The sequence below is a fragment of the Aedes aegypti genome, chromosome 1, assembly GCF_002204515.2.
Source record: "Aedes aegypti strain LVP_AGWG chromosome 1, AaegL5.0 Primary Assembly, whole genome shotgun sequence".
Classification (NCBI taxonomy): domain Eukaryota; kingdom Metazoa; phylum Arthropoda; class Insecta; order Diptera; family Culicidae; genus Aedes; species Aedes aegypti.
In genome coordinates, this window is record NC_035107.1 from 78,345,985 (window position 1) to 78,373,572 (window position 27,588).

Consider the following 27,588-nt stretch of genomic DNA (forward strand, 5'->3'; position numbering starts at 1 on the left):
CCATCCGAAAGCACTGAACCGGAAACATTCTTAAAAAATCGCAGAAATATTTATATATTATTGCAAAGAATTTAGTCAAATTTATATGGTGAAAACAAGTGCCATCTACGCTTTTACAAAGCACGACATTCTCAAAAGGTTTCACAGTAACATTTAACCAGTTTCGGATCAAATTACCCCACTGTGAGGTAGATTGTCGAATATATTAAACAAATAACAATACTAGATATACATTTTTTGTAAAACCTGAAAGCAACATTACCGATTTTATCAATAAAAATTAAAAATGCTTTTTGCGTAACATTTGCAGAACCCTGTTGGAAGATAAACGTAACGCGGCGCTTATAAAATGAAATCAATTATTCAATATTTCCTTCCAGTTTGAAATCACATTCTGATTCTTATCAATACAAAGAAGGATTGCCTATAACAAACCCGAATTGTAAAAAAAATAACAAAGCAGATATAGGCGATTATAGAGTGATGTTTAAAAAAGTGCATTTCAGCGATGGTGTCACGTTACGAAATGCAACTGCTTTTAGTTACCATATATACGTTGTTATGTTTCAAAATAAATGTCACAACATCAAGTACATTCAATATGCAAGATATAAAACCTGTTTAATCACATGGTCACAAAGCATATTTCCGTGAACAGGCCTAATTTGATAATGAAAGTCGGTTCCTAGTGGTGTCGCGTTACGCTGGAATGTGCAGTGCTATTGTTTGTGAGATGAGATGAAGAACGAGGTATACGTGAGATTAAGAAAGAAGACACGTACATGTAGGATAGGTAGCAAAAGGTTGAATTCGATAAGTAAAATGTAAAATTGTGAACTTGAATAGATGTATTTCTGAATTCCTTATTAAACCCCCTTTTAGATCCCTATCCGCTCCTTTGATTCACGGTGTTGTTAGCATGGTGAAAGATTTCATGTCACGCGCTTAGAATTTAAATTTTGAATTCACTGAAAGTGTGAAGTGTACAGTGAAGGGCAAACCGGTTCCATGATGGTGTCGACATCTGGTGTATTTGGCTGTGACTTCCAGTGATGATAACCGAAAGTTTCCTCGGAAAGCTTCAGTATCGTTTCGTTTAGGGTGTTAATCTTGGATATTATGCTCCTTTGATTGGAATGCAAAACCGTAAGTCCGATGTGGGTGAATTTGAGGACTGCTGGACCATTTTTCTATCCTTTCCAAGGATCGAACTCAACTCAACCATTGGCGAATGGTCCTCATTAGAGGTGGCGCAAAAGCCTTTCGCTTGTCCAACGGAAAACGGCCAGTAATCCATGTTTAGATTAGATAAATTTTAGTTCTTTCGGAGTAGACCGCCAGTCGTTCCCAAACGACAATTTGGCGTGCTACAATCTTTTCGTAAAAGAAATTTCCTTGACTTTCCTGGGCATACACACCCAAAAAATCTTAGATCTACACGTAACGTAATTTAGCCTCAATCATGCAAAGCCATTTCTCATGTATTATTCAATGATAAAATCCATAAACACATCTATTATATCCAACATTGTTACCAAAATCCTTAATGTTTAACGCAAAACGTCTTCTATTAAAGAATATGGCACGCAAAATGGCTCGGTTTACATGATTTTCACGCTGAAAATTCAATCATAAATAATGCACATGACATGACAAACCATCGATCCATCCATGTGCATTATTTTTTACAGAATATTCAGCGTAGAATCATGTGAACCGAGCATTCTTGTTTGCAATTTGACTTTCAAGATGCAAGAAAGCATGCAACATTAGCGAATGTTGGATGTAAGATCATGAAATGTTACAATTTCACTCATGATTGCAAACATTTTTGAAAACAATGAGACAGTTTACATTATTTATCGTTGAATATTCAGTTATAATTCGTTTTACATGAATGTCATAAAAATTACGTGCCATGTAAATTTGAAATTTTTTTGCTGTGTAGAGTATCATCGTACTTGCCACACGATATACAAATGCGAAAATGGCAACTTTGGCAAAGAAAGCTCTCGGGTAATAACTGTGAAGTGCTCATAAGAACTCTAAGCTGAGAAGCAGTCTCTGTCCCAGTGAGAATGGAATGCCAAGAAGAAGAAGAAGGGCTCAATAAACGAAGATACTATTGTGGTAATCTCTTCTACATCCATCTAGTGTTACGTCCCAACTGGGACAGAACCTACCTCTCAGCTTGTGTGTTCTTCCACAGTTATTAACTGAGAGCCTTCTTTGGTCCGAAATGCCACATTATGCATTTGTGTCGTTTTCTCCAAACGAGATCGACATTTTAACGCCATTCGAAGTCCTAACAGTAAGTTTACAATATTTGCTAGCTACCATCATGAAAATACTTCCGAAAATTGAGTTATTTTACCGTTTTATATTGTGTAGAAAAGTTTGTTGAAAGTGAAAAACGTGTATTTTTGTCAAAACCAAGTGAAATTTAATATATAAACGCAACAAAATATCGCTAGTAGTTAAATACCAGAGTCCGGAAAACGAAACATGATTATCAGCTGCTTCAAACCCCGTACAGCCGTGATTAAAAAGATCAAAAACAGCTATTTGCTTGTTGCAGAAGTGTTCCATAGAACCTCCAAGCGAATGAATTGAATGTGATAATAAAATTAAAATTAATATTAAAACATATTAATTAAAATTAAAAAGTGATCTGTTTTAATTTAAAAATATTTTGCATGTCGTGGTACTAGGTACGGCAAAGAATAGAAGTTGTGTAATTTACCCTCTTCTTTCACATCATTTTTGACTGTATGATAGTGAATTTGACTGCATATGAAATCGAAAACTAGTGACAGTGTTTTAGATAAATGCGCAGAATGCCATTTGACTGAAATATTGATTAAATTTATGAGCATTTCAGTTAAATGAAAGTGTCCGGAATTTGAATCAGCTTTTAAAACCAGTTCCAGGATTTGGATCATGAATTAATTATTTTAGTGAAATTTGCGTCATTTTTTCCAATATTCTTTGAATTAGAGTAAAGTGACAAGATATATTTCGCTCCAAAGCAGGACAAAATTTCACTTATGACAAAAATAACAACAATCCTTACTTGTACGTACAGATCACTTATCTATAGTGAAAACATGCCGTAAAAGGCAAAGCTATTGAAGCAGAAGTACAAAAATTGTTTTCAAATTGTTTCTTGTTCCAATATTCCTCATATGGTAATCATTGAGGTAATGATTTAGGTTGGTGATGTATCACCAACGTGTTTGAAAAAAGCTCTGTACATACTTTTACTTTACTTTTGCTAGCTCTACGTCCTTCAAGACATGACCTGCGCCACAGTTTTACGCCAATTAACTCGGTCCATGTCTGCTAACCTCCAGTTTCTCGATCGCCCCACACTTCCAAGATCCTGCTCCACTTGGTCAAACTACCTAGCTCGTTGCGCTCCCCTTCGTCTTGTACCGGCCGGATTTGAGGTGAACACCATTTTTGCGGGATTGTTGTCCGGCATTCTCACAACGTGTCCCGCCCATCATACCCTTCCAGCTTTGGCGACCTTCTGAATACTGGGTTCGCCGTAGAGTTGCGCAAGCTCGTGGTTCATCCTTCTCCTCCATACGCCGTTCTCACATACTCCGCCGAAGATCGTCCTAAGCACACGTCGTTCAAAAACTCCTAGCGCTTGCAGGTCCTCTTCGAGCATTGTCCACATCTCATGCCCGTAGAGGACTACCGGTCTTATTAGCGTCTTGTACATGGTACACTTAGTACGGAAGTGAAGTTTACCAGACCGCAAGGTCTTGTGGAGTCCGTAGTAAGCACGACTTCCGGCAATGATACGTCTTCGAATTTATCTGCTGCAGTTGTTATCCGACGTTATCAATGATCCGAGGTAGACAAATTCGTCCACCACCTCGAACTCATCCCCGTCAATCATCACGCATCTGCCAATGCGAGCTCTATCGCGCTCGGTTCCTCCAGCCAGCAGATATTTCGTCTTCGACGTATTTACCTTCAGTCCAACCCGATCTGCTTCACGTTTCAGCTTGGTATACTGTTCAGAAACCACCTGGAACGTTCTTTCGACAATGTCCACGTCGTCAGCAAAGCAGTTGAACTGGCTGGATTTATTGAAGATCGTGCCCCGCATGTTAAAGCCCGCCTGTTTCATAACACCTTCTAGCGCAATATTAAACAGGAGGCAGGAAAGACCATCGCCTTGTCGAAGTCCTTTGCGTGTTTCAAACGGGTCCTATAATGCACCCGATATCTTTACACAGTACTGTACACTATCCATCGTTGCTTTGATCAGTCTAGTCAGTTTCCCGGGAAAACCATTCTCGTCCATAACACAGCGTAACAAAAATGACATTTTTGCGTGTCTCAAGGATCAAATTATGTGTCTCAAGTAGATTAGGGGTTGCTGAATCTGATGCCATTTTCAGAAATGTTCCAGCACGTCACAATTTTTAACTACAGGTTGCCAAAGTTGTATAAAACACTGGTTTTATTGATGTTTACATAAAATTTAAAGTATAATTTATCAAATTGTTTTATGATCTAATCCACCAAGCATGCTATTTTGCACTTAAACTTTCATTTAAGATATAATTTTGTTGAAATTGCACGATTAAATTGAGAATAAACGGATTTTTTCGAAATGCTTGCTGTCTCCATACAAAATTCTTCGTTTCTCTCATATGGGAAAATACAATACTTTTATAAACCATCAAAAAATAACATTTCCGCATCAAAAGTATTATAAACTCTACCGATAAGTATTGTTATAAACATAAAGTTTGAATTCTGTGGCAAATCAAGCAAATAAATTGCCTTACAAGCTGGCAAACTTGCATGCAAGTTGGCTAAAATATTCATTTTTTGCATGTTTAACAGCCAATATCTCAAAAACTAGACGTGTTATGATATTTTTGAAAACGGCAATGGATTCAGCAACCCTTTATTGAGTGAAAAGCGATATTTTGGTACTTGAGACAAAAACGTGTTCCGCAGTGTAATCTTCCATAGCTCTTCGCGGTCGATGGTATCATAGGCCGCTTTGAAATCTATGAATAGGTGGTGCGTAGGGACTTGATATTCGCGACACTTTTGGAGGATCTGCCGCAACATGAAGATTTGGTCTGTCGTCGATCGCCCGTCCACAAAACCGGCTTGATAACTTCCCACAAATCTGCCTGCCAGTGGCGATAGACGGCGAAAGATGATATGGGAAAGCACTTTATAGGCTGCGTTAAGAATGGTGATCGCTCGATAGTTCTCACATTCTAACTTGCCACCCTTTTTTGTATTTTGGGTATATTATTCCCTCCTTCCACTCCTCCGGTAGCTGTTCTGTATCGCTATCACTCGGTGCAGACAAGTGTCTAACCTGTCCGGGCCCATTTTGATAAGTTCCGCTCCAATACCATCCTTTCCAGCTGCTTTGTTGTTCTTGAGCTGTTTGATAGCATCCTTAACTTCATCTATTGTGGGAGTTGGCACATCTCCTTCATCCGCCGTACTGATGAAGCCATTCCTCCTGCTATCTTGATCTTCCTCCTCTGTGCCGTTTAGGTGTTCATCGTAGTGCTGCTTTCACCTTTCAATCACCTCACGTTCGTCCGTCACGATACCTCCATCCTTATCCCGACACATTTCGGCTCGCGGCACAAAGCCTTTGCGGGATGCATTGAGTTTCTTGTAGAACTTACGCGTGTCTTGAAAACGATATAGCTGCTCCATCTCTTCGCACTCTTACTCTTCCATGCGGCGCTTTTTATCCCGGAATAGATGGGTTTGCTGTCTTCGCTTCTGTTTGTAACGTTTCACGTTTTGACGGGTGCCTTGCTGCAGCATCATCGCCCGCCCTGCATTCTTCTCGTCCAAAACCATCTGACACTCCTCGTCGAACCAACCGTTCCGTCGATTTGCTGCCACGAACCCAACGGCACCTTCCGCTGCGTTGTTAATGGCTGGTTTGAGACTACTCCAGCAGTCCTCAAGAGGGGCTTCGGTGAGCTCTCTCTTTTCCGGCAACGCAGCTTCAAGGCTTTGCGCGTAATCAGTTGCGACTTTGGGTAGCTTGAGTCGTTCCAGGTTGTACCGTGGCGGGCGTCGGTACCGAATGTTGTTCACAACGGAGAGTCGTTGGCACACTTTAATCGTCACTAGGTAGTGGTCTGAATCGATGTTTGCGCCTCAATAGGTTCTGACGTCGATAATGTCCGAAAAGTGTCTTCCATCAATCAAAACGTGGTCGATTTGCGATTCAGTCTGTTGGGGTGATCTCCAGGTGTACCGATACGGGAGGCTGTGCTGGAAATAGGTACTACGTATGGCCATGTTTTTGGAGGCGGCGAAATCAATCAGTCTAAGGCCGTTTTCGTTCGTAAGCTGATGAGCGCTGACATTGGCGTAGGAACAGGGGGGCCGGGGGGGCCTGGCCCCCTCCAGAATCATCCAGGCCCCCCCAGATTTTTTGATGATAGTAAAAATTAAAATTAAAATTAAAAATAATCACGAAGCAAAATCTTCTCAATCAATGTACTTGGCTCTTGTAAGGAACGAATGACCTTCAGGTTAAAGTCCCCCTCATCAAACAACAATAACGTGACTCTTATTTTTGACAAAAATCTCTTCAGTGGTTACGTTATTTTAGAGAACACCATGCTTGTCTTACACAGCATCAGCATGACGGTTCTGACTTCGGTGAAAGCTTAACCGTCCGGCTGTCGATCGATTGGTTACTGTTATAACTAGCTTCTTGTTGTATGGAATAAGCGCAATTTTTCAAAATCTCATTGCAAAAAAAAGCGTTGTTCAAGCGTCAATTTTATTCCCAAAATTAGTTTCTTTTCTGAATAATCCACATTATGCTATTTTACCATAAAGCAGCATATTCACTGCCTTCCGATTTTTCATGTTTTTGGGATACCCTACTCTAGATGTCAGGCAATAATGATTTCCCTAATGAGAATTCACTAAAGAGACTCTATAATGTTCGAAAAAATAATTGGAAAAATAGACAAAATTACTAGAGGAATTTCTCAAACAACACATAGCGGGAATTCTTGTCGAAAAATAAGGCTGAACTTTCAAGGAGTTTCGGCATGGCCAAGTTTTTTTTTTCAGATGAATGGCAGAAATTTAACCTGGTTTCCAATCCAAACAAATCCATCAAAAAAATCTTTGGTTGATTTTGATTCAATTTTATAGGTATTTTCACATGAATAAATTTACTTAATAATTTGACTAATTTTTTACAGATTTCAACAACATTTTTCAGAAAACTTTTCAATATTCTTTATAGAATTTTAGTGTAGTCAAATTCCTAAAGGAATATTGAAGGGTAGCTTTAGAACTTTTGCAAATTTCTTGGAAAATAGTCAAGTAATGTTGTCGGACTTATTTAAAGCTCCATTCCTTTCATGTCTTCATTTTATTGGTAAATTGATTCCGGAGAATGTTCCCAGAGAATGTTCCCGGATTTACCTAAAAAAAATCTTTCAACAGTTCAGTATTCCCTCGCAATTCCTCCGAAAAATCATTCATTCTGTCAAATCTAATACTGAGACATTTTGCTGAAAGTTCTACTAGAAATTCTTCTGTGAGTTTCTTTAAATATTTTTCCCAAAAATTTTATTACAAATTCTTCCGCAAAGTTAATCAAAAGTCCTTAAAAAATGTGTCCAAAATACATCACAAATTGCGTCAAAAAATCTTCTATGTTTTTTTTTTCTAGAAATTTTACTCTAAATCCCCGGCTTATTCCAGAAATGGAAAGAAAATTGTTTTTGAAATTTCTCTTGCCTTCGAATGTTTAGAGGAAATTTGTTGAAAGCCCCCATGAAAAAAAAATATTAAGATATTCATAAAGAAATTTTTATTGATCTTCCTTTAAACACTTCTCTACAAATAATTTCACCAATTGATCGGTGTTCAGACAGACCGGATTAGATGATATTTTAGCCTTCTAAAGATAAGTAGAGGACTGTATAAATCTTGATACAGATGTTTTACGAAATTCATAAGCTTCAGCATTACAGCAAACAAGGCAAATATTTGGTTATTCCAAATGCTTGAAGTACGTTTTCCAGAAATCATTCAGAAATACTTGCTTTAGGCTATCTAAACACCAATTGGTCGATGTTAGAATTGTTAGAATCCATATTCTCGGTTTGAATTTTTGGGCGATACGAGGGCAGAATTTCTAGAGGCTTTCTGGTAGAATTCTAGAAAACCAGAGGTCAAGGAAGTATATATTTCAAGAATAATTTTTAAAGAAGATTTTGATAGAACTTCTTAAAAAATTGCTTAATTTGAAAAATTATAAGAGAGGTTTTAACTATCCTGTAAATTACATTGTTTCTAGATTATAACTTACCTCTCATTGCACCGTTGCCCATCTATTATTCTACCTGATTCAACATTTTGTTGTTTTTCTTTCTTCGCATGACGCTTTGAGGACGCTTAATAAGTACAAAAATCTTTCCATGCTTCAAAAAGAAACATTTTGAAGAATCTTAAAAAAGGTAAAATAGAAAGGGTAAAAAATACAGAATGCGTATGGTTCTTGATTTCTGAAAGTCCATAAGGAATTACTCAACATTTTTTTAAGTAATGCAAAAGTTTCCCCAAGTTTTAAATTCATTAAAATATTACATTATGAGTTCTACTACACTACATGTTCGGTTATGTTCTTGAAAATACCGGCAATATTTTCGCGTCAAACTTCTACAGTAGTACAAAAAAAATCGATAAAAAAGTTTGTTTGGAATTTCTAAAGGTAGGGAAAATGAATTATTTCTACATCAATATGTTCACAGTAGTATCATGAAATTTTAAAGTTTATATACAAAAAAAAATCTAAGATTTTAATTACACACATTCAGTATAAGTTCCATCCGTTTTAACACCAATCGTGTTCTATTAAAAAATCCGAAGAAAAAAGAAACAAAAATGTCTGTGGTAAATTTTTCAAGGACCTTTTCAGCTTTTCTCAGAGGTACATTGTCAACAAGTTTCAGAAACTCTACGGTTTAATTCTTGAATCTACGATAGGAATTTAGTATTTTTTTCCGAATTATATTAAAGCTGCAACTATTCCAAAAATTACCTACAAAGTTCCTTCGAACATTTTTTTGTATGTATAGAAAACTGATATGGAGTGATGCGTAGAGGAATTTATAAAGCAATCGCTAAATATATTGAGATATTCCTGGAGAAGTTTTTGAACCAAAAAATGTAGAGTTTGGGCAAATTTTAAATGTTATTTATGGAAGAATCATGAGATTACCATTCCGATAAAAATTGAGCTATTTCTAGAGTCTGAAAAAATACTTGATAAATTTTCTGAAGAAATTCTTCGAGAATTTCAAGAATAAACTGCAAAATCTTAGTAAATCTGATGAAAAATTTCTTCAATAAATTCTCAAATTAATCGTTAGAGCTGTTTAAAGAAAAAAAATCTCTGGAAAGTACTGAGATTAATTTTTGGTAATTTTTTCGGGAGGATCCTAAGAAAACCATAATACGGTTCTCTAAGAAATCCTTTAACAATTAGTAATTACTCGGGAAAACTTTGAGTTTTTTCGCGGAAGAGTTTTTGAAAGAACAGTTGAACGTATTCCGCTAGTAACTTCAAAGGAATGTTAGAATTCTCTCAACACTTTTAGTTAGGCATTTTTGAAAACATAAAAAAAAATATTTTCGTGAGGGTTTTGAAGGCATGTGGGATGTTGCTGTGGATGTCTTTAGAGAAATCTAAAAAAATAATTATTTGTAAAAAAATGCAGATAGATCTGCGGAAATCATGAATAACATTTTCCCAATTGAACTTTTCTTAATTGCTCATGATGTTTTTGTGGAATATTACGAGAAAGTCCTAGAGCAACACCAGAAAGTCTGAATAATTATTTTGCTTCAGCTGTTGGTGAACTCTCTGGAGAATTCGTGAAATGAATCCTTTCTTGGTGATCTTGAAGACATTTTTGGTGAGACTCTTTGAATTTTTAGTACCAATTTATGGAGAAACGCTCAGTAATTTCTGAACATTCTAAGCAAATTATTTATAACCAACTGGAGGATACTTTAAACTTACAATTGCAATTTATATTTGATAATTACGTACAGGGCCTTCCAGGAGAAATGATCAAAAGAATTTCTAAAGCATTCTCTGGTGGAATTCTTTGAGAATTTTTAAACAATTCGATTTTCTAGAAATTTTATGGTGAGATCAAAAAGTCTGGCAATGATTTTCTCTGAGAATCCCAGGACGAACTGAGTGAAAAGGAGTTCTTGACGAAATCACTGAAAAGTACGAAAATAATTCATGAAGAAATTCCCGTACTAGTTCTAAAAGGAATCTCTTCAAACCACATGGTTGATTACCAGAAAAAAATGTTGGACATTCCTTGTGAGTTTTTATTTGCAAGAGTTCTTGAATTATTTTTCACTAGTTTACAAAAAAAAATGAATCTTTTCCGTAGCGAAAATATAAATTTACAAATATCATTGATGCGCCGCGAAATGAGACAAAATAACAAACAAATAAAATCAATACAAATCTGTTAAAACTACAAAATTTGTGAAAATCTTGTTATTGCGACTGACATAACTTCCTTAAAACAAATATTTGCCAGGCCTCCCCTAGGCCCCCTTCAGCAAAAAATCCTAGCTACGCCAATGAGCGCTGAACTTCCCTATAATCGGTCAAATTCCTCCTCCTGGCCAACCTGAGCGTTGAGATCTACGATAACGATTTTGACATCATGGCTTGGGCAGCCGTCGTATTCACGTTCCAGCTGCGCGTAGAAAGTGTCCTTATCGTCATCGTCACTTGCTAGGTGAGGGCTGTGCACGTTGATTATGCTGATATTGGAGAAACGGCCTTTGATCCTCAACTTACACATTCTGTTGTCGATAGGCCACCACCCAATCACGCGCCTCTGCATTTCACCCATCACGATAAAAGCTATGCCCAGCTCATGTCTGTTGCCGCAGCTCGGGTAGATGATATAACCATCCCTATACGTATGTACCGTCGACCCTTTCCAGCAAACCTTCTGCAGCGCTACGATGTCGAACTTGCGGACCCTCAATAATTCGGAAAGAATGCGGGTGCTTCCCTAGAAATTGAGAGACTTACAGTTCCATGATCCGAGTTTCCAATCGTTAGTCCGTTTTCGATGCCTGGGTCTATGCCGATTGTTCCGGTTCGAATTTACATTGTATGCTTCCTGTACTGATGGTTTTTACGGCTGGCTTGTAAGGCCTGCACCAACCCCCTGTCTCGCCGGAGGATCATCGTGCACAGCACTGTTTAGAGTCCCACGCTGGCACTAGGACGATAATCAGCCGCTCCTAACATGGAGAACAGACGCTGTTTTGAGTCGCCCCTGACATGGAGAACAGACGCTCTGATAAGCTACACCCTCAGAAGAGAGGAGCCCCCTGTCAGCATACGACCAAGGTCCCACCAGAGGATAGGAATTATTGGATAAGAGGCTAAGGGCCACATATGGGGTCTATTTTATACCTGCAGATACGCGAAGTACCAATGGTATCAGGTATCAGAAGGCCGGCTCCAAAGGCACGTTCCCCACCAGTTGGGAGATTTGTGCCATCGCCATATTTGAGCCTATTTCATCATCTACCCGATGGGAGAGGAAAGGGAAGGGAAAGATGGGAGGAAATAGGAGTGGGGTCCCTTGAAGAGGGAAGATCGCATAAGCGAATTAAGAGCATGTAGCTCCATACCACAATGGGTTCGAACAGCGCCCTAAAAAGGGCACTGCAAAACGCATGAGCGTAAAGAGAGCCTATAGCTCATTACCACAGCGGGTTAAGAATAACAGGATGTCCTGAAGATTCAGGTTTCTGTATTCAGTTTCACTTAATAAGTGTTTACCAAGTAATTGGAATCGCATTTGCGCAAAAACTGGACAGTTACATATCAGGTGATACGAAGTTCCATAATCGGAGTCACAACTATCACACACAAATGAGTCAGCACGCTGAATATTTGCCATGTGATAGTTGAGTAGGCAGTGGCCTGTCAACGCTCTGACCAAGAGACTGCAATTCTGCTTTGACAGATTTGTTAAATACTTCGCCACCTTTGAAGATGGCTCAGTAATGTACAATTTTGTTTGACGACACGACTCCAAACTATTCCAATATTGCTTGTGCTGAGTTGCCGCCCAAGAGTTTATCTGAAGCTTCACCCAGCACTTCGAAATTGGAATAGCCGGCTCAGGGCCAATGAAGTCATGCGATGCTCCATCGCGAGCTAGCTCATCAGCCAATTCATTTCCAGCGATGGAAGAATGGCCAGGTACCCATACAAGGTTTACAGAGTTGACTGAATTCAGTTCCTCAATTTGAGTTCGACATGCGATAACAAGCTTCGACCTTGAGTTGGCCGAAGCGAGAGCTTTTATAGCAGCCTGACTATCTGAATAGAAGTATATGACTTTACCCATTACGCGCTGTTGAAGTGCTGATTGCACTCCACACATAAGAGCAAATATTTCCGCCTGAAAAACGGTGCAGTTTCTACCAAGTGAGTAAAACTGATTCAGCCTTAGCTCACGAGAATATACTCCTGCACCAGCTCTACCTTCAAGAAGGGAGCCATCAGTGTAACATACTATATTGTTTGATATACTTCTTTCCAAATAGCCAGACGTCCACTCTTCCCGTGAAGGGAATTGTGTGGTAAATGTCCTGTAAGGAATGTTACAAGCAATTGTGAGATCACTTGGAGCAAGGACAATTTTGTCCCAATTCACCAAAAGTGGAAACAACGAAGTGTGTGTAGATCTACGATTCACTGGATTTTTCTCCAGTAGATCCAGTACACATAAACGGTAAGAGCAAGAAAGTGCTTCTTGTTTAAGATATATGTGTAGTGGCGCAACGTCGAAAAGGGCCTCGAGCGCTGCTGTGGGAGTTGTAGAGAACGCACCAGACATCGCCATCAAGCACATCCTTTGGAGATGGCCCAATTTTGATTGGATTGTTCTCACTTCGCCCTTTTGCCACCACACAAGACATCCATATGCCAATATTGATCGAACAACTGTTGTGTAAATCCATTTGATATATTTGGGTTTGAGGCCCCAAGTTTTACCAAAGGTTCGCTGGCATTGACCGAAGGCCATGCAAGCTTTTTTGACTCTGAAATCAATGTGAGGTGTCCATGAAAGTTTGGAATCTAGAATGACTCCGACATACTTTACTTGATCAGTCACATTAATCTCAGTGCCAAAAAGACGCAAAGGTCGAATTCCATCGCGGTTTCGTCTTTCCGTAAAAAGAACAATAGATGTTTTATTCGGGTTAACCGAAAGGCCATATTGGCGACACCAACTCTCGACTACCTGAAGAGCACTTTGCATCAGGTCGAATAGGGTGCTTATGCACATACCAACTATCAGAGCTAGATAGTCGTCGGCAAATCCATAAGTTGGAAAACCGCAATTATTGAGTTGCCTCAATAGCGTATCTGCTACGAGATTCCACAAAAGTGGTGACAAGACTCCCCCTTGGGGGCATCCGCAAACACTCAGAAGAGAGGAGCCCCCTGTCAGCATACGACCAAGGTCCCACCAGAGGATAGGAATTATTGGATAAGAGGCTAAGGGCCACATATGGGGTCTATTTTATACCTGCAGATACGCGAAGTACCAATGGTACGCATTGTCCAGTCATTTACCACCCAATACAGGAGTGAAATTGGAATTTCAAAACCAAGAGCGTTGGCATGAAATATTTAAATATTTTAAACATTTATAACTCTTTGTTGGCTAAACGAAATCCCTTGATTAGCACCTCAAACGAAAGACAAGGCATCAAAGGTTCATGTCGTTTACTTACTGAATCCCCAAATCTATAAATAGGGGTGCTAGAGAAAAGTTGACTTCATTTGCTTTTCACTCTCCGCTTGAATCGCATCTCAACAGGCATCAGATCGGCTTGCTCTGATTGGGCGTGCTTCTCAAGCACAGACATCGATAGCGAAGGACCCCAGCCCCCCCGTTTGTCTTGCTTCGCTCAAATCAAACTGACCGTCGACCGACCGGCTTTGGATTATTCTAACAATAATGTATGTTGGAAAATTTAAGTTTTCAATTTTACAATTAAGTCCTTATGCCAAACACTGTCGAATGCTTTTTCTATGTCTAGAAGAGCAAGACCAGTAGAATAGCCTTCACATTTGTTGGGACGGATCAAATTTTTTACACGCAAAAGTTGATGAGTGGTCGAATATCCATGTCGGAAACTGAATTGTTCATTGGCGAAAAATGAATTTTCTTTAAGTGGATCATCATTCCGTTCAAAATTAATGTTTCAAAAAGTTTCCTGATAGGATAATGTGGTATGGTTTCTACCATTCACCGACATTTCATTCGACACTAACCAAAAACCTAATTGGTTTCCAACCAAATCCTTCGAAAATGAATATGCTCCCCCTTCCTATCAAAGCTGATTCGATTCCGCAGAACACTACATGGTTCTACATGGTTCGACTCGCTTCACAGTTACTCCAGGACTATGTCCCCCTTTCCACCAGAATCCGCCAAAGACGCGACACGCATCAAACCTTCATCAAACGTCGTGGAGCCGAACTTCCGCATCAAACATTATCCCCATTCTATAGTCGTCTCTCGTTGTGCCCATACGGATCATTCACTTTCATACATTAGCCACACTCTGGTGATACAAATTAGCTAGGATACCCGTGGGGGCCATATCACACACAAACACACCACCGTCAGCAGGAGCATTCATTCAGACCGATCTTCAGACGGTTTAGGAGGAACAAACAACCGTTGACGTCCAACCGACCGGCAAGGCATGACAAGGCGTGCGCGCTTCGTCAGCTTTGGCTGATGTAGGTATTCCTCCTGTCCGGGAGCTCATTTTGGATCCTATCTGCTGCTTTCATCGGAACGGAACGCTTATAAGCGAGTATGCCGGTAAAGGTGTCTCCGGTTTGAATCGCGAACCCCTCCGACCGGTTCTTAGGCAGACGTGAGCCCCGGGGCTATGTGATTTATATTGAGATAAATCTAATTTCTGCTGCACGCGGTTGGCTCGATGTGTCCTTGAGAGGGGGGCTTTTTCGCTGTACAGCTTCACACTCTATTGGGCTCGGTAGTATCATTGAACTTCAACACATGAGACTGATAGGGGCTAAGAATTGTCGTCAACAGTCTGTGGTTGTGGCAGCTATGCCACATGGAACGACTGATATTGGTACAACTTTGGAGAAGAGTTTCCATGGTTTGAACGTTCCCCCACTTTAATCAAGGCTTTATAAGGCAGATTGTTTGTAGCTAATTGGTTTAAATTTGTTTCGTAAGCATTTTGAATGATCATTCGTGGGAAAATCTCTTCTGGTGTGAAAAGATAGATAATGTGCTTCATGTAAGATGCATACAAAGGTGTGAGGTTTCTTATTCAGTATTAGTAAGGTTAACATTGGAACAGAAACAAAAAAGGGGAAAATGTTGTGACATTTCATCCTATAAGAATTTCTGTCAAAATACAACAAGGGTTTTAGAGAAGTTTCCGGTGAAGTTTGTTATAATGAAGTTATATTGAAGTAAATATTAAAAATCATTCTCCCTGAATTTTGACATCGTTTTAGGTGAATGTAGTAAATGAGCTGTATGACGGTTCAGAATTCATTATGGGTGTACAATTCAGCTAACTGAATGTTTTCAGAGTGTTCGAACAGCGACAATTTCATAAAGATGCCGAATTGAAAGGCTTATAGGCGCATTGAATGGTTAATATTTGGCCTATCAGCTGTATGATAGTACTGTAACAGCACGCAGGAAAAATTACAAATTCAAGTACAAATATTTCGTCATATATATGGAATCTCATTCACAAAATAAATATATTAGAATAAATATGAAACACTTTTTACCAGACACTCAAGTAACACTAAACTTGAGAGCGGGTGTCACGATGCATTTCGTAAAGCATTCACTTATCGGATTCCTTCCTGGATGGATGCATCGCAGAACCAGACCACGTACTTAATCGTCGAACAGTGCATAATTTGGCGCACGCAGAGTGACACAAAAATGCCACTCAAATGCCACCAACAGCACTAGATAAATCCATCACTTTGCAGCAGGATAGAATGACGGGTTGAGGACCATCCTTCATTCTCTCACCTTTTGCTCCAGCAACCAAGACCGTCCAACTAACTGCTGGCGTTGATGTTTGAAGGAAGAGCCTGCAGTAGCGTTAGCACATCAACTAGATTTTTTTGTAGGTACCGCCTTTGCTGCAACAACGAGCTCCCATAAATTCAACCGCACGCGATATGCAGCTCAGAGCATCCTACTTGGATCTTGTAGTAGGTACTGTGGATGGACGTAACTTTGATATTGTGGGGCCAACAATCAACTAAACGAAGTCACAATTTATGTTTGTCAGTTAAGCAAATGTCAAAGCGGTTTTCAATATAATTGAAATTGAATGCTTTGCTGTATAAAAATATTATTATGATGGAATTTTAACAGTTATTGAACGCGTACAAACAATCTGTTCTACGATCACGATTCGATGATGTTTTAAAAAGCTTGTCATTTATCTTTTACAGCATAGCTATAGTAGAACTTGAATTCGGTTTAAAACTTCTAAGCGAGTTGCATATTAAAAAATAGGGTCATTTTTGTAATCAGAGTCTGATCGACAATTTCTCTACGAAACAAAAACAAAACTGCACTTTGCATGAACAAACAATGTTGTAAATGGGCTATTTTTTTCAAAATCAGTTCAAATTATTTTGATTGTTTTCATAAGGAAGTTGATAGGTTGAAAAAGTTGGTTGACTCTTGGATTGATTTAATGAGTAGGGAATTATATTCTAGTAACTAAAGCATAGTATTCATGTTTAAAGAGGATCGATCGATATCGATTCAGAAATATAATTTGATACAAATATCCAATATCAAATACTGTGTTGTTTGTTTCGACTAAAACACTCTTTCGTGTAATTCTTCTTTAATTGGAATGCAAAAATAATGTAATAAACTCTCTTCATCTTTACTACCATTCTCTTACCCAGTTTCAACTACAGTCAACTCTCCATTACATAAAATTGAGGAAAACCATCGAGTTTCAGAACAAATAGTTCTGCAATCCAAGTGACCATGGAGCTAGCAATGAACAGTGCCGTTGCCAGGTTATCACCCGCCATGGTTGCAAGCCTTCAGGCATAATTTTTGAATAGACATATGAGGGCGTCTCATGCGTTACAGTCATCCAAAATACGTCATTTAAATTCGTAGATAATCAAGTGGGAAATTTAAGAACTTCTTGATTCAGTTTTAACAATATACCATCAGTGCACCAGCAGCCGCTCATGCCCCTTCTACCACTTACTGGTGTGAAAACTGTTTTTTTCGTATAAAACTGCACTCTTTTTCGCACGGATATTTTCTAACAACATCAACATCCTTCTAATGAAGTAGTCTGACATTATTTTCATATGTTAAAATATTTCTTCATTTTAAAACACAAGACCCTGTGAGCGGCTATTTGATCAGTACCGTAAACCGGGGGCAAATTGATCACTATTTTATAACTTTTCGTTGTGTTATCCTACGTAATTCAAATATTGTCATTTATTTGACAAAATCAGCACTCTATTGATCTTAATCAGTTTATGAAATCGATTTTCACTATTTAACACATCATACAAATAGTTTTATCATCAATAAATTTAAATCACACTCTGGGGCGAAATTGATCACCATATCATAAAGCAGATTTTAGAATAAAAAAATTTCCTATCTACTAAATATGGGTCTCTTGAATCTGAAAATGATGCGAAAATTCTTACAACTCTAGTATTTGATTAGATTATTGCAGACTGAGACTAAAGAAATGAGGAGCGAGGGATTAGGATTGAGGAATGAGGAGTGAAGTATGAGAAATGAGGAGTGAGGGATGGGGTTTGAGGAATGAGAAATGGAACGAGGAGTGAGAAGCCTGGAGTGAAACGTTAGCAATGAGGAGTGAGGAATAAGGAATGATCAGAGAAAAGTGAGGAATGAGGATTGAGAAGTGAAAAGTGAGCATTGAGGAATGAGAAATGAGAAGTTAGGAATGAAGAAAGAGAATTGAGGAATGAGGGGTAAGAACTGACGAATGAAGTGTGAAATATAAGGAGTGAGTTGTAAGAAATGAGGAATGAGGGGTAAGAACTGACGAATGAAGTGTGAAATATAAGGAGTGAGTTGTAAGAAATGAGGAATGACGATTGAGAAGTGAGGAGTTCGAAATGAGGAGTGAAGAGTAAGGAATGAGGTGTGACGATTGAGGAATGTGGAGTGAGGATTGTGGAGTGAGGAATGAGGTGTGAGGAGTAAGGCGAGGAGTAAGGAATGAAGAATGAAGAGTGAGGAGTGAGGAATGAAGAATTGGGAGTGAGTAGTGAGAAATGAGAAGTGTGGGATGAGGAATCTGTGGAGGAATGATGATGATGGGTAGTGAGAAGTGAGGAGAGAGAAATGAGGAGTGAGGAGATAGGAGTGAGGAATGAAGAAAGGGAAGTGAGGAGTGAAGAATAAAAAGTGTTGTGTAAGAAATGTGAAGTGAGGAATGATAAATTGGAAATTGAAAGTGAAGAATGAGGAATAATGATGATGATGCTGATGGTATATAAACAAAATGTTCTCACAATTTTGGAATATATGTATGTTAGTGTTTAGTATGAAAAAACTCAGGGAGAACATAGAATGAATGAAATATAATATGAATAATTTTTTTTTTATTTAAAGATAATAGAAGAAACAATCTCATGAGAGCAGATCAGGAGGAGAATGTAGGGATTGAGAGGAGTTCTATAGAATATATCAAATAAGCAGCAGCGCATAAAGTTCCAGTAACAATGACAAACTAAGCAAACAGGAAGAGACCGTCATCAGACTTTTAAAGCGTTTCAAGCGATAAGGTTGTGCTGGAATTGCTCCTGGTGCAATTCGGCTGATTCAGCCAATAGATTTGCTTGTGCTGGTTTCTCCCTCCGGACACTACAGTAGCTATGATTTTACCATGAAAAATATAAAGTATAAATAACGAAATTAGAAATAATGCATATTTAAGTATGTTCGTCATGAAATCTGTTAACCGTGAGCGAAAATAGGAACAATTAGATGCAGTAACAAACGCAATTATATATCTTTTTAGAAAATTAGAATGCTTATACTTTGAGCTACATTGTGGTGTAAAAATAGTATGAATCGACCTAATAATTATTTGTTAATAAATATCTCTATGATGTGCTGCAGATATTCGTTCAAAGATTCCTCCAGAAATTCGTCCTGTGGTTAATATATACATTCCTCTTGGGCTACTTTCAGGAATTCCTCAAGGCATTTCTTCAGAGAGCTCTTTGGGAACTCTGTCAGAAATTCTTTCAAAAATTCCTTTCGAAATATTATAGATTTTTGCAAGGATTCCTAAAGAAATCCTTCCAAAAAATACCCGAAAAGTTGCCTGGGAAGTTTCATTAAAGAATTTTCTAGGATTTCCTCCGAGAATCCCACCAAAGGTGGCTACAAGAATTCTTTTAGTACATCATCCGGGACTTTTTTCAAAGTTTTCACCAAGAATGTCTTCAAACACTGCTCCAGGTGTTTCTCAAGAAATTGCTTCAGGGATTTAAGCAGAAATTCCTCCAGGTATTTATCCAGGTATTTTTTCAAGGATTAAAATAGGGATTCCTCCAAGAAGTCCTGCTAGTTATATCTCTAGAGATTTTTCGGGAGATCAACCTGAGAATTGGTTCAGAAATTACTCCGAGCATACCTCCAGGAAGTGTTTCATGGATTCTACCATAAATTTCTAAAGAGATTCTTTCATATATTTTCCCTGAAGTTTCTTTGATTTCTGTGAGTAGTGCATTGCACATTTTCTGAAATTAATATTTTTCAGAGATTCTTACAGCAAATCTACAAGGGATACCTTCAAAAATTCCTCTGGGATTTTATTTCCTAGGAATCTACAAAGAATTTCTTCTGGAATTACACCCGGAATTCACGAAGAAGCTTCTAAAGGGATTAACAAAATTTCATTAGGAATCCGGCCAGGACTTTCTCCAAGAATTTTCCCAGATGTTTCATCAGAAATTTCACCAGGAATGTCTCTAGGGGTTGGCTCTGGATATTCGTTTAAAAATTCATCCAGAAATTCGTCCAGTGATTAATACATAAATTCCTCTAGGGTTACTTTCAGGAATTCCTTCAGACATTTCTTCAGAGATCTTAGAATCTTCTAAGGTTCCTTTTAAGAATTCCACCAAGAATTTCTACAGTTAATTCATAAACAAATATCAAATATATTATCCGCAAAGAATTCCTCTACGAATTTATTTGGAAATGTCACAAGACATTCCTCAAGTTATTTTTCCAGAAAAATTCCTACGATGACTACTCTGTAAGTTTTTCCAGTGTTTTCTGAAAAAAAAAAACACTGAACTCTCTCTTGAAATTCAACAAAAAAAAAACCTGATGAACCCTCTAGTTATTCCCCCAAGGATTTCTACAAAAAATCCTTCGCGGATTCCATCCAGACATTCCATTAAATATTTCTGCAGAAATGCCTTCAAGAAAATCCACAAATTCTTACAGGGATTCTACCCAAAATTTCTCCATAGACTTCCTTCATAGATTCTACCAGGAATTCCTCTAGGTTCTATCAGGGATTCCACCAGGCTTTTTTTTTCAAGTATCCACAAGAAGTTTTCCTTAGGTATTCGACTGGAATATTTTGGGAGATTTTTCTAGGAAATTCTTGAAGGGTACCAGAGATTTCTCCAGGAAATCCCACTAGAATTTTTCCAGGGAATCTTCTACGAATAATTGTTATGTTTTGCCAGGATTTTTTCCAGTGATCCCTCCAGTAAATTCTCCAAATATTGCTACAAGGAAGCAACGAAGATTCCTTGATAAGAATTTTCAGAAATTACTTCAGGGCTTTCAACATGCTTCGAGTCAAAATCCTTGGATATTTTCCCACAATTCATTTCTTTAAGGATTTTACCACAGTTTCTCATAGGGGCACCACCATTAATGCCTTCAGAGACTTTGCCGGAAGTTTCTTGAATTATTCCAGCATTTTTTTTTAATATTGCACCAGTAGTTCCGCTAGGGATTTTATTCAGAAGCTCTTCCAGGGTTAACATACGGAATCCCTCCACATAATTCAACAGGAGTGCCACATGGAAAAATTTCAAGGATTTTAAAACACTTTTTCTAGATATTCATCCTGGGTTATCAGGCAAATGCTCTAGGGATATAGGTAAAAATTTGTCCAAAGGGTCCACTACAAATTTCTTCAGGAAAACCATCAATATTTCTGTGAGCGTGTTCTCCGAGGAATTCTTGGTAGACAAAGTTCTGAAGCGTTTTTTTGGTGAAATACCACTCAATGATTTTCCTGCAGGAATGCCTGAAGAAATTGCTGGAGAAATCCTTGGTGAAATCTCTTGAGAAACTCTTTGTGGAATTCCTGAAAAAAAAACTCTGCATAAAGTTTTGTTAATTTCAGAAAGAATTCCTGAAGGAAAACCCAGTTGAATTCAAAAAGGAAACCCGGTGGAATTTCTGGAGGAATCCCGGGCAAAATTACTGGAGGAATCCCGCACAAATCCCGAAGGAATTCCTTGAGGAATCTCGAAAAAAAATCCTGAAGGAATTCTGGATAAATCCTGAGGAATCCCGAAAGAATTCCTGAAAGAATCCAGGAGTAATTCCTGGAAGAATCCAGAAGGCATTCCTGGAGGAATCCCAGAAGAATTCATGGAGGAATCTCGGATAAATTGCTGAAAGAATCCCAGAGGAAATCCTGAAAGAATCCCGGAGGAAATCCTGAAAGAATCCCGGAGGAATCCCTCGACTAATCCCGGGGGAGTTCCAGGAGGAATCCCGGGGGAATTCCTGGAGGAATCCTAGACAAAAATTCCTGTAGAAATTCCCGGAAAATTCATAGAGGAATCCCGCACAAATCTCGGAAAAATTCTTGAAGGAATTCTGAAGGAATACTGGAGGAATCCCGGAAGACTTTCTGGAAGAATCCAGGAGTAATTCCTGGAGGAATCCAGAAGGAATGTCTTTAGGTATACCAGAGGAATTAATGGAGAAATCACGGATAAATTCCTGGAAGAATCCCAGAGGAAATCCCAAAGAAATACCTGGAGGAGTCCCACAGAAATCCCGAAAGCAATTCCAGGAGGAATCCCCAAAGAATTCTCGGAGGAATTTTTGAGGAATTGCGGAGGAATATCTGGAGGAATATCGGAGCAATTCCTAACGGAAACCCAGAGAAGTTCTGGTAGAAATCCCCGGCAAAATCCCACACAAAGCCTGGAGGAATTACTTGAGAAATCCTGGAAGAATTCTTTAAGGGATTCTGGAGGAATCTTGGAGAATTCCCGGAAAAAAACTTGGAAGAATCCAGAAGATATTCATGAAAGAATTCCAGATAAATTCCTGAAAGAATCCCAGAAGAATTCCTCAAGGAATTCCGGGAGAATTCCTGGAGGAGTCCCGCAGGAATCCCGGAGATACTCTTGAGGAATCTCTAAAGAATTCTCGGAGAAATTTTTTAAGAATATTGGAGCAATTCCTGAATGGATCACGGAGGAAATCCTGAAAGAATCTCGAAGGAATTCCTCGATCAATCCTGGAGAAGTTTCTGCAGGAGTCCCGGGAGAATTCCTGGAGGAGTCCCAGACAAAAATCCTGGAGAAATGCCGGAAAAAATTCCTGGAGAATCCCGCACATATCCCGGAAGAATTCCTTGAGAAATCCCAGAAGTTTTCTTAAAGGAATTCTGGTGGAATTCTGGAGGAATCCCCAAAGAATTCCTGGAAGCATCCAGGAATTATTCTTGGATGAACCTAAAAGGAATTACTGGAGGAATCCTTAAGTAATTCTTGAAGGAACTTCGGACAAATTCCTGGAAAAATCTCGAAGGAAATCCTGGAAAAACCCTGGAGGAATTCCCTGAGGAATCCCAGAGGAGTTCCAGAAGGAGTCCAGGGGGAACTCCTGGAGGAGCCCTGGACAAAATTCCTGGAGAAATCTCGCACAAATCCCGTAAGAATTCCTTTGAGTAATCCCGGAATTATTCTTGAAGGAACTTTGGAGTACTTCTGGGGAATCCCGGAAGAAATCCTGGAAGAATCCAGGAGCAATTCCTGGAAGAATCTAGAAGGAAATCCTTGAGGATTCCCGGTGGAGTTCTTGGAGGAATCCCGGGGGAATTCCTAGTGAAGTCCCGGACAAAATTCCTGGAGAAATCCCGGGCAAATTCTGGAGGAATTCCTGGAAGGATCCCGCAAAATTCTGGAATGAATTCTGGATTAATTCCAGATGAATCTCTGGAGAAATCTATTAGTAATTACTGGAAGGAATCCAGGATAAATTCTTGGAAGAATTCCGGAAGAAATCCTGGAAGAACTTCCGAGAAATTCTTCGAGGTATCCCAGTGGAGTTTCTGGAGGATTTTCGGATGAGTTCCTAGAGCAGTCTCGGACAAAATTTCTGGAGGAATATCGCGCAAATCCTGGAAGAATTCTTGAAGGAATCTTGAAGGAATCCTAGAGGAATCCCGGAAAAAATCTTAGAAGATTCCAGGAGTAATTCCTGGAAGAATCCAGAAGCATTTCATGGAGAAATCCCAGATAAATTCCTGAAAGAATCCCAGAAGAATTCCTCGAGGAATCCTGGGAGAATTCATGGAAGACTCCGGCAGAAATGCCGGAAGAATTCCAAGAGGAATCCTAAAAGAATTTTTGGAGGATATCTTGAAGAATCCCGGAGGAATTCCTGGAGGAATATTGAAAAAAAAAAAAAATCCTAATGGAATCCCGGAGAAGTTCTTGTAAAATCACGCAGGAATATCTTGAAGAATCCCAGAGAAATTCCTGGTCGAATCCCGGACAAAATTCCTGGAGGAATTCCTGGAAGAATCCCGGAGGAATTCCTGGAGAAATTCCGGAAAAATCTTGACAGAGTTTTTAAAGTAATCTTGGAGGAATCGGAGAGGAATTCCTAAAGTAATAATCAAATCCTAGAGGAGTATCTGGGGAAATCCTGGAATAAAATTTGGTAAATTCTTGAAGATATTTCTGGGTACTTCTTTGAGAAATCCCTGCAAAATTCTTGAAAAAATTTCCGAGGTTATTCTTGGAGAAAACCATGTAGAATTTCTCGAGACGTCCCTGGGAGATTCTTGATGGAATACCTGGGACATTCCTGGAAGAATCTCCGAAGCATTTATCTGAAGTTCCTGGAGAAATCGTTGGAGAATTCCTGGAAGAATCCCAGGAAAAATGCAGGAGGAATTCCTAAAGAACCTTTTGATGATTCCATGAGATATTCACAGAAGGATACCAGGAGAATTTCTAAAACGAATCCCTGCAGAATTTCTGGAGGGATACCTGGAGAATTTTGGGAGATTTGTCTGGTGAATTTTTTCAGGAAATTCTGTGAAATTTTTGGTGGAATCTCTGAGGGGTTTGTGAAATATTCGCATATAAATATGCGAAAGTACAGAGGAATTTTTGAGCTAGGAGGAGCCCAGGAGGAAATATTGGGAGAATCTCTGGAGTAATTTATTAACGAATTCCTTATGGAAGTCCTGTGCAATCCTTGGGTAAAATTTGGACGCATCCCTGGAGGATTTGATAGCAAAATTTTTAGAGGAATCCCTGATGGTGTTTTTTTTTTCTTTCAGGCAAATTTCACTAGCAAACATGGGAAATTCGATAGGATTGCTTTTTTGAAAGATAATCTGCAATTCGAAAAAAAAAGTGCAACAAGTCTTGTAAAAGATTGTACATACTGTAAAATTCTGGCCGATGGACGGAACTAAATCAGGATAACCTTTATATCAGGCTCAATCGAACCACTCGGCGAACTTCGCGTTGAGAACTATCTGCCTTTTCAACTTTCGTGTGTAACTTAAGGCCGAAATTCACTTTCCGCTGCACACTTTTTCTTGCACTAAGGATTCTTTGAGGAACTTTATGTTATTCTTGCTGCTGATTTCCTTAGGAAGATGCTTCACCGACCGACACAGAATGAATATTGGATTCTTAGGTCCGACGTTTCCGCCGTTTCCACGGCACTTGTAACTGCAACTGGACATATTTTCAATTGATCCAATTTAATTCAATAATCTCATTTAATTACCTTTAACTTGATCTATTCATGATTATTCGTCACTACATTGTCGAAGGTAGATGGTTTTTGTGGCACAATAACTATCTCGACCGCAAAAATTATAAAACATAATTTAATTACTGATCGGCGGAGCATAGAAGAACTGAATTTTGACAGGTTGTTTGCGCAACTTACGCCCACCGATCAACTGCACTCCGAACTACGTTTCTGACTTATCCAACAGCATTACCTTCAAAACTGTGAATATATCTATGCAAAAGTGAAGAACTTTTTTATGACATAAAATAGTTTGAAATATTTATTTAAATGTAGAAATAAACAAATTGCCTTCCAAAAAAATATCAATGTTACCCCGTTTTACGGTACCTTCCCTGTGTAGTCTAGTTGCGGTTCGGTGGAAGCAAACTAGAGAGTGCAGTAGTCTACAGCTACCGAAAGGATTCCCGCTAGATGAGCCCTTATTTGAATTCATCGCACACTCGTCGGCGGTTGGCGGATAGTGAGCTGCGCGCAAGGAGCCATTTGCTGGCATAATGATCATAATAATAATCACCCTTCTCCATCCAGCCTTCAAACAAGCGGCCACCGTGAGCAATGCAAGAAACCACACCAAGAAGCATTTGCTCTCGATACATACAAATTGTGGAAAACGGAAAGGTCCTTACCTTCCCCGTGCCACCCCCGTCACAACTATTTACCTACCATAGGAATAAATTATTCAGACTCACCTTCATCTTACGTGCCGGAGCTCAAGGGAGCGCTGGTAGAGTCGTGTCGTGGCATCTTGAAGATTAAAATCCATGAATGACACCTTTGTTCGTGTGCATGATTGTTGGCAGTGGATGCCCATAAATGGGAGGGATAATTTGCAAGAGAAAAAAAAAGTGAAACAAAAATTATCCTATTTTTGTTAACTGCTTGAAGTTTGCTGTTGAGATTGACCGGGAATCAACGCAGAAGTTTTCAGATTTGTAAAGTTTTTTAGCCAGGTAGATAGTAGTCTATGGTTTAAAAACTTTAAAATAAAAAATAAAAAACACATCTTTTTTAGCATAAAAAGTATTGTTCTCTGAATTCGGAAGCTGGGTAATCTGAATTGTAGAATATATTGTAGTATTGTATAGTCTATTTTTGAAGTTTCAAATTTTCACTTTCTTATTTATTTGTTAAATAATCCCTGAATTAACTTAAAGAATAATAAAGATAACCATTCGAGTTATCGTCCAAGGTAGCCTTAGTAGAGGACATTAAAAGCAAATATTTCATATATAAAGAAGATATGTTTTTTCTTAATCTTGCTGAAAGCACCATATTTGAATAGTAGAAACAAAACCCTGAACCCTTAAAAATAAAATTCCTACTTTGTTAGGCATAATAAAATTTAGTAATGAAGTTGCATAAAAAGTCTCTTTCTGTGCCTGCGAGACACAATAGTTCCATTCCGAAGATGATCTCATCTCATCTCATAATTCTCCAATGTTACAACGGCCAACATTGCCAGTTTCACGTCACACTTTATCAAAACTTCATCTAACTAAAACGTTCTTTTCCAGGTAAAATCGCATCCCCATCACTGTCACAGAAGCTACTCCCAAAAATAAGCGAGACGACATCCGGTCCGAAAACTAATCCGGCCTTCCGCGCGATTGCACATTCCCGGTTACGGTTCAGCCCGGGTTTTCCCACGCCAACGGGTTTTATCAATGGTCGTCTGGTCCGAACTTGGCCCCGTCGTCTGGTCCGACAGCATGGCTCCAAATTAAAGTGCAAGATTACAACGGCTCAGACAGCACCCCGAACACGAACGCAATTTACAGGCACCTGTGCTAGGACGGGTCCACTGGTGCAATAGAAATTATCCCCCTTTCTTCAGGGTATTTTCCACCATTGACACACCTTACACTGCTCAGACTCAGATATTCTCTGGCGTTGTAGACATAATTGTCCCATGTTACTTTCTGACGATGTTGACTCTTCGAAATATTTTTTTTTTTTTTGGACTGGACTCGGAAAAAATGACATACACAAACATGATCTCCAAAAATTCATTTTAAATCGGATACTTCTCTAATATTTAGGTTAAAATAACTATATATAAGCTATGTTTTCGGTATAATTTATTTATTGAATTTCCTCCTCCAAGCTGAATGTTCGTATATTTCTCTTAACACTGCTCATGAGATCTTGGGCGAGGCTTTGCCCATCTTTCTTACACAATTTCTCACAGTTTTTCTTCAAAGGTTTTGAATGTTTTTCCACTTTCCCTCAACTTCTCTTTCATTATCGTCCAAAACTTTTCGATCAGACGTGTATTTGGCGGGTTCGGGATCACATTAACGCCCTTCACTTCCTATCAATCTATTACTGGCTTGGCGTAATGGCACGAAGCGAGATC